The sequence below is a fragment of the Anser anser genome, assembly GCF_964211835.1.
Source record: "Anser anser genome assembly, chromosome: 11".
Taxonomy (NCBI): domain Eukaryota; kingdom Metazoa; phylum Chordata; class Aves; order Anseriformes; family Anatidae; genus Anser; species Anser anser.
Window position 1 is genome coordinate 12,851,229 of NC_139732.1, and position 8,196 is coordinate 12,859,424.

General features: G+C 60.3%; 1 long non-coding RNA gene across 1 annotated transcript; it reads left to right on the plus strand.

Annotated features, from left to right (window-relative positions):
* The first annotated feature begins 97 nt into the window (after positions 1–97).
* Positions 98–6,835, plus strand: LOC310905456. The gene is made up of 2 exons (XR_014589050.1): positions 98–3,881; positions 3,960–6,835. It is a non-coding gene; the product is annotated as an uncharacterized lncRNA (long non-coding RNA).
* The last annotated feature ends 1,361 nt before the right edge of the window (positions 6,836–8,196 follow it).

An 8,196-nucleotide genomic window follows, 5' to 3' on the forward strand; every position in this document is an offset into this window, starting at 1 on the left:
AGGGGACGGGGATGGGGCCGGGAACGGGGCCGGGAAGGGGCGGACGACGGGCCCGGGCCGGGAACGGGGGGAGCGAAAGGGGAGATGGAGAGGTGGCGGGTGAGGAGCTGCGGGGGTGGAGGGCAGCGCACAGCGGCCTGCGGGGAGCCGGGGGGGGGTCCCGGAGCGGGGCCGGGGTGGCTGGGGGTGCCGAGCGGCTCTGGGGCCGGGAGGCTGTGCGGGGGGGTCCCTGGGGAGCAGGGGACAGCGACGGCCGGGAGATCTGGGAGACCCCCCAGGTGTGGGGCCATGCCCAAGGGGGCTTGGAGTCCCCGTAAAGGCGGAGCAGCCTGGAGGTCCCCGGGGTGGTGGTGGTCAAGGGGCTGGGGAGGTTCCCTGGACAAGGCAGGATCTGAACAGCAGAGATAGCCAGAATAGAGCCAGGATGGCCAAGAGGTCTGGGGAGGCCCTGGGGGTGGGGACATGAAGGCCAAAGGGCCTGGGAACAAGACCAAGGGATGACAAAAGAGCTGGGGGTCCCCAGGAGCTCGGGACAATGACGGGCAAGGCTGGGGAACAGTCCCTGAGCCCTGACAGTCACGGCCAAGGGGCCCGGCAGTTCCTGGGATAAGGGGGACCGGCGTAATGGCATCCCCACAGCAGGGCACGATGGCCAAGGAGTCGGGGGGGGGCAGGCACTGGGGAGATGGGGTCTGAAGGGTCACCCAGGAGCGGCCACCATGCACTGACGTGGTGGGCTGGGACGGCAGGTGCTTTGGGTACAGCAGGTTGTGGGGTGGCTGTTTGGGTCAGACAAAACCAGGGGCCAGACCCACAGCGGGGAAGATGTAGGACCCTGACCTTCTGCATGGGGCGTGGATGCTGGTGGTGCCTCCCTCTGCCCTGGCTGTGATCCAGCCCCACCAGGGACCACTGGCTCTGCAGGGCAGCTGCTCTGCAGGAGGTTCACCCACCAGCATTGCAACATTGTCCAGGTTTCTGGAGGAGCCAGGGACTCTCAAGGTGCCAGGGGTTCGACCAGAGCCTTGTTAATGCCACCCTCGTTCAGTGATCCAAGTTTGCTCCTAAACATAAACTCTGGGCTGCAGGAGGTACCCACGGGCTACTCTCAGCACCCGGCTGGAATCAGGCACCCCAGCATCAGCCTCATCTCTCCCCGGCCAGCCGTGGTGGCCAGTGACTGCTCACAGGCACTCCTCCTGCGTGGCTAGGTCACGAGCACAGCTCATCCCACAGACGTCCGCCCAGGGGCTGGAGAGAGATGTGCTGCTGGGACACACATCCATTTCCATCCCTGGTACATCTGTTCTAACAGCTTGTCCTGGGCTTTTTGGATAGCAACCAGCTCGCAGTTGATTTCAGCCTCTCCTTTTGAGTCACCAATAGCTGTGCATCCCAGGCTGTGTTCACCTTCTCACTTTGATGGGGGGAAACACATGGGATGTCAGGCAGCACGGTGACCGTTCAAGCTAGGAGCCAGCTAATCCTTGTCTGAGCATCAGCTCTTCCTCACCTTCAGGGCTGCCTTTTATCCCCCCTCCCAGCAGCCAAGAGTTTTCCTCTGAATTGGGCAGGGATGAGCTGGGGTTGGTTTCAGATCCTTTTGACACTGCAAATTTACACATTCTCCTCCAACTGCCAGGGATTTCTACAGGAATAAATGATTTTCACACCAGGAATTTATCATCTCTGCAAGAAGTCCAGCTTTATCAAATAACAGGTTTTAGATGGCTACCTTGCCAAAGGAGCAGGGCCATGTGGCTGCAATAATTGCACAATTAATCAGGTCTGGAAAGAGCACAAGCTCTCCATGCATTAAAGTGGAGGCAGCGGAATATAACCCCATGCAGGGGTTCAGAAACCGCCTGCACCCTGAATTGCATGCTTAAAGGGAAGCGAGGAAGTTTTACAGCATGGATTTTTCCACATTACTTCTCACTGTGTTTGTAATGCAAGTCAATGTGGCATTTTCCACATGGCTTTCCATGTGCTTTTAGCTCAGCCATGTGACGCCAAGCCAGTCAAACCAAGGTCTGGCTCCAGAGACGGCATCAGGGAGGTCACAGCTGTGGACAAAGGCTCCCCACACTTTGCTGGGGGTCTGGGGATGCTGCTTGCAGACTTGTGACGTTTCCTGCTGTTTGCCTGCACCCCTCCGATGCTCATTTCCTGGTGCTGCTGTGGCACCCAGGAGCCCTTTGAGACATTGCTGCTGGTGACGATGCTGAAGTCGGGCTGCAGCTGTTTGAGGGGCATCCCATCCCCACGCCAAAGGAGGCTTGTGCCACAGAGTGGGGCTGTGCTGGGGATGTCTCAAGCCCAGGGGGTGTTCCCCATGGAAGGTGGGGCAGGAGAGGGGTTTCCAGCAGCTGCTGCCACAGTCGAGCCCCTCAGTCTCTCCCAGCTGGGCTGTGCCATGGTATCGTGGTGCCAGGGCCAGTCATGTCTCCCTCCTTCTGCCACTGGGCCAGCAGCAGGCACAGGCTGGCCACCGGGACCTTGCCCCAGCCCTCAGCCCCCTGAAGCAGGTGGGTCCACAGAGACAAAAGGAGCCGTGCGCACTCCCTGCAGTGATCCTGTGCCCGGCGCTGCTGCCCCAGTCGGATGGAGCCAGCAGTGGGAGGAAGAAGCCAGAGGTGGGAGTTTGAGCCAGGCTGGGGCCATCACCTTTGCCGTGCTCCTCTGGTGCAGCAGCGGAGGAAAGGCTGCGAGGAGCGTGGTGTCGCTCACTGGACCTGAGCCCCTGCCCTGCTGCTGCAGGCTGGAGCAGAGGGTGCCGTCCCAGCCAAAAGACGGAGCCATCCACCCTTTCATCCCAAGCCAGCCTCTGCCCTCCCCCTGCAGCCCCTCAGGGCCGAGCCAGGCAGCAGGAGATGCTGTTTTAAGTTCCCCAATGGGGATCTGGACCCCTCTGCCCGGGCTAGCTGGCGCACTCCCCAAGGACACACCCTAGCAGGCATCGTTTTGCAGCCCCCTCCTTCTACTGTGCGTGGATCGACTCCTCCACCGGCAGAGCAGAGGAATTTTCCATGTTACTGCCAATGCCAGCAGCAGCACAGGGAGCAAGGACTTTCCTCACGGATGCAGAAGCAGCAGCTCCTTTCTGTCCCCCAGCCTGAGCTGCCCATAGGCACAGCTCCTTAACGGGCATTTGCCAGAGGATGGGGCTGACCCCACCACACCCGCAGGGCTTGCAGTTCTCCACAGCAGCCCAGGGTTATGTGCAGCAGCGAGGATGGGTTTTACACCTGCATCCTGCGTCGCTGCAAGCTGGAAACACGCACCTGAGGGTTTTCTGGTGCTCCTTGCTGCTTGTCATCTTGCGGGATTTGTTTGTAAGGAAACAGGCACGGAGCGCGCGGGCCCAGAAGCAGGCTGCCGGGATTGCAGGCCTTACCCACAGGCAGCCTCTTGGCAGCTCCGCTTCTAGTGAGGCACGGCACAGCACCGGGCAGGTGGACGGGGAAAGGGGAGCTGAGACGTGCGTGCTGCCAGGCTGCTGGCAGCAAAGCAAAACGCCAGTGAGGGCTCAGGTGTTTCCCAGTGCTGCTGCTCCCAGCAGAGCCACCTCCCTCCCTGAGGGTCACTGCCTTGGACGAGCCCAGCTGGAGGCTGCCCGGCCGGCCCAAATCCCCAGCAACTGAGCTGCCTCCTCTGTCCCACCTGCAAGCGGAGAGGGGCCAGAACCACCGACTGAGAAGGGAGAACTGCTGCCGGCAGAGGGGAGGTGGCAGGGCATGAAGCCCTGGGGCCATCTGTGGAAGAAGCCTGGACAGATTTCAGTAAAAAGAGGCCTTTTCTAAAAGAAAGGCTCCAACGTGACCCTGCTCCTCCCACAAGCTCCTAGGCCAGGACCACGGAGCCGTTTTGGTTCAGCAGAGGTGAGCTGGGACCCCCCCACACACCCCACCGAGGGCACCCCCGTACCCTGAGGCCTCCGTCCTCCGTTTCCACCCCAGGACCTGGTGGCAGCGGTGCCGGCAGGGGACAGCCGGGGGCAGCTGGGAAGACGCTGCCGTTACCAGCAGCGGACGCAGAGGTTTGCACCCGGACGCCGAGGCAGGGAAGGGTGAGGCACCAGGCCCTGCCCTGCAGCCGGGCTGATCCGGGGCAGGGGGGAAGCAGCCCGAGGCGGACATGGTGTCTGCCCACAGCACCTGGGGGGGAATCGGCGCGCTCGATGTGCCCGCATCGAAAGGTTTAACGGAGACTGGGTACCGCCCCGAGGCACTCGCAGTCCGGTGATGATGTGCAGAGGACTCAGAGCTAAATTTAGCCTGGGTTGTGCGTGAGTGTGATGTTTTTTGTTGTCACCCTTAAATCGAGATGTTGTTTGGAGTGCACGGCTGCTGGCCCGGCCTTGCTCTGCTCTGGGTCTTTGATGGGCTCTTTTGGTGAAGCTGTTCACAAAGGGGGAGAAGCAAGGCAGTGTTGTGAAACGAGGCAACGGGTGAGATGTGCAAAGGGTCTGTTTCAAAAATGCCCACGAACCATCCCTCAGAAACTGGCAACGCACACAGAGTGGTGAGAGGGCTACCCGAGCACCCACAGGGACGTGCCTGTGCTGAGACCGAGCAGCTCTGCGGGCACGGGGCCACGTGCTGTGGCTAACAGCCCTTCGGCAGCTGTGGCCACAGTGAGGGGGCTCCCAGGCTGGCTGGGGTTTGAAGCAGTGGTGCTGGAACACCAGCTGCTGGTGATGGGCTCCATCCTGCCCCGCACTGCCTGCCCGCCCGGGGCAGGGCAATCCACCCCAGCCTTGCATCCACAGGGCAGTGAAATGCCCATGACTCGCTGGCTCCGAAATTATCAGAAGCAGAATGACAGTGGAGCGCGTGGGTCTCGGGCACATCAGAAGAGACCCTCTCAAACCCTGCCTAGGACCCCCACATTGTGGGAGCCCTTGGAGAGCTCTGGGCGTGTGCTCAAGCCCTGTATGGGTCAGCCTCCCCCGGACTGCCAGGGGAGCTGGGACGGGGCACTGCTCACACACAAGCTCACGGCCTGGGATGCAGCAGCAGCAGGCAGAAGCTTCTCACACCGGGCTCCAGCCTAACACGCTGCATTTCGCTGGAGCTGCCTGGGAAGATGCAATCCCGCAGGGAGCTCAGCATCCTTCCCCTGCAGTACAGCCCGTGAGCCCAGGGTGGGGGCATTGCCTCCACCACCCGGCACAGGATAGGGATTTGCCGTGCCCCGTCTTCTCCCTGACCTCAGCACAAAGCATGTGCCAGGGTTGGCAGGCCTCCAGCCCCCCAGTCACCTCCTGCCCTGGCAGTGCGTGGCCACCAGTAATTTTCCATCTTGCCTGCAAGCTCTGCCCCAGCCCAAGGGCCCCAGCGAGATGTGCTCCTGCGTCCCTCTAATAGGGATGGGCCCCATTCAAGTTTCTCTTTCCATTCCGTGCAGGGTCCCCTCCGCCCCTTCCTGCCCTTGCAGCCCTTCCGCTTCAGCAAAACGGGAGGATTTTGATCAAAAGCCAGAAAAACAAGAAGCCTGGCAACCTGCCGAGAGGAATTCCCACGGGTCAGCTGCACCCAGGGGTGATGTCCCTGGGGTGAAGCCAGGAGGGCAGCAGCCCCCGGGACTTTGCCGTCAGCTTGTTTCTGAGCCTTGCACCTGCACAGGCACGGCTGCCTGGGACTGAACGCCTGGTTCCACCTGCAGTGTTGGGCGGCCAAGCACGCAGCGGCTATGGCAAAGCAAGGCTGATCTGTGCAGGGAGGGACCTGGCCCTGCAGTTCAGCATGTCCACAGCTGGGCACAGGATGCAGGGTCCCTGGGGAACAAGAGTTGGGTATCCAAGGCCTCAAACCACCTCAAGGAACACCGTAGCCTTGTTCAAAACACAGGGAAAGCACAGGATCCACCCATCTCACCTGGGTTTTGCATGAAGCAGGGTGGGTGCAACACCCCCTCACATCTGGAGCTGCACCAGGGGGAAACAGGGGAAGCCTCTCAAAGCAACCTGGGCACCAAGCGTCTCCGCATGGCGAGCACATTGTTTTGGGCAAGAGGTTCCTCAAAACGCAGAGAGATGCAGACAGCTGCCTCTTCGGGAAGAGCCATTTCCCAGGTCCTAGCCGGGCTGCCAAGGCCTTCGGGCTCCGAGCCAGGCTCTGCCTGCTTCTGCCTCCGTCCCTCCTCCCTGCGCATGAGGGGCAGCACCGGTGCCAGCCCTGTGGTGCTGTTCCTGTGACAGCCCCTGCTCAGAGCCAAGACAGGCTCTAAATAAATACCTGTCAGTAGAGCAGGGCAGAGCTGTTCCGAGAGCGACTGCGTGCACGCAGATGTGCCCAACAAGCTGACAGGCGAGAGACAGAGCAAAGACAGCGGGGTCTCTCTCCTTGGAGCCCAGAGACTGGCACGCTCTCAAAGGCAGCGTTAATCATTTCCAATTACACGGCGCTCATCGTGATGGAACAACAATGCCTGCTCTTACCTTCCCCCGGAGAGTGGGCTAATGCCATTTCCAAGGCACAGCTTCTCTGGCCCTGAGGTGCCATGATGGTTTAAGGGGTGGTGATGCAGGGGGAAGACTTGATTGCTCCTAAAGTTTCCACAGCTCCCTGGTTGCCACCGATGGTGTTTTGGGACACAGGAGCCAGGCAGTGCCTCTCTGCTCTCAGGCAGGGAACACACCTGGGGTCTGGCAGGCGTTGGCTTCCTGCTGGGGTCTCTAAGCAAGGAGGGGGATGCAGCGGGGCAGAGCAGCACGTACGAGAACAGCTGCCGGCCTGGTCAGTCCTTGCTCCGGCAGCACAATGTGCCTGGAGGGGTTCGAGCAGCCCTCGCAGCCCCTGCTCCTTCCTTAGCCTGGAAGCCTTCACAGGAGCAGCCCAAAACTCAGCTCCCCGTGCCTGCAGCCTGCCTCTCTGCCCTTGACCTTCTCCTTGACCTGCAGCTGATCAATACCTCCCGCTCTGGGGGATCCATTGGTCCTAATGATTTCATCCCGCTCCTCACTAATGCACTGTCTTGTCGTGCTGCATTTGGGCCACGGAGCTAGCAGATGCTGAAGAGGGAGGCAGAGGGCTGGCCAAAGGCACCGCCATGGGCTGTCCTGGGACAGCAGGTTAACTTTTGGCACCATCACCTTGCAACACAATGCTCTCCACTGCAGACACAAGTCCTCAGCTCTTCTTCCCACCACTCGTGGCTCAGCAGAGGACTGCAGAACTTCTTCCTTAAGCTCTTTAACTCATCGGAAAGGCAAAATCAGTAGATTTGAATGCCTCTGCCAGGATTTCTGGAGCTTTTAGCCAAAACCCATCACTGTGTCCTCCTGATCCTCCATTGCCCCTTCACGCAGTAACTGCTCCTCTCTAGAGAGCTTCCATCAAACTCCTGCCTCCTGTGTGCCCAGCTGGCAACGGGGGGACTCGAGGACACCCTGACCCACAGCTGAAGCAGGTACCACCGTTTCCAGAACCCGTTTCTCAAGACATCCAACTTTTAGTTAGGACAAAAGCACAGCCATGTGGGTAAAGGTGGGGACTTGAGCCTGACCCTTTGCCCACCACGCAACCTCCAGCTGGGCAGGCTCCTGGGTGGCCAGGCTGCTGCAGGATCCCAGGTGGCAACCACCTCTACCCTTTGGCTTGCCCGCCCATGCTGGAGGCACCGAATTTCAGCAGCTTCCTGTTCAGAACAGCCTGGATCCCACCTGGCACCAAGAGCCTTGCTGGGGTGCAGGTGTGGGAGCCACCACCCCATGCACATCTCCCTCCCTGCTCCTGCTAATTTTAGTCCTGATCTTTAGAGGAGAGCAACCAAACTGAGATGAAGTCACCCTTTGGGGTCTGGGGACGGTCACCCTGCTTGTGCATCCTCCCAGTTTGGGGCTTTAAATATGTGGGACATGCCCTAGAAAGCGTTGTTGTCAGCGGTGAGAGTCCAATGCCCCTTCAAACCTACTTCTCATCCATCCTCTGCATCCTCCTGCAGGAAGGGAGGCTCCAGCCCAGCCTGGCACTGACCTTCGCTGTGAATCCAGTCACACGCACCCGGTCAATAACTAAACGCAAGACAACAAAATGAGCTGTCGCGGCCAATTAACACGCTGGGCTTAATCGGCTTGTGGGTTTTCAAGGTGGAGGCAAGGGGAGCTGGCTCCAGGTCAGAGGGCCAGGGGAGAGGCAGGGTGAGGGGTCTGGTGGGTGCCAGCCACCCCCATCCCATCCCAGGCTCGCGTGG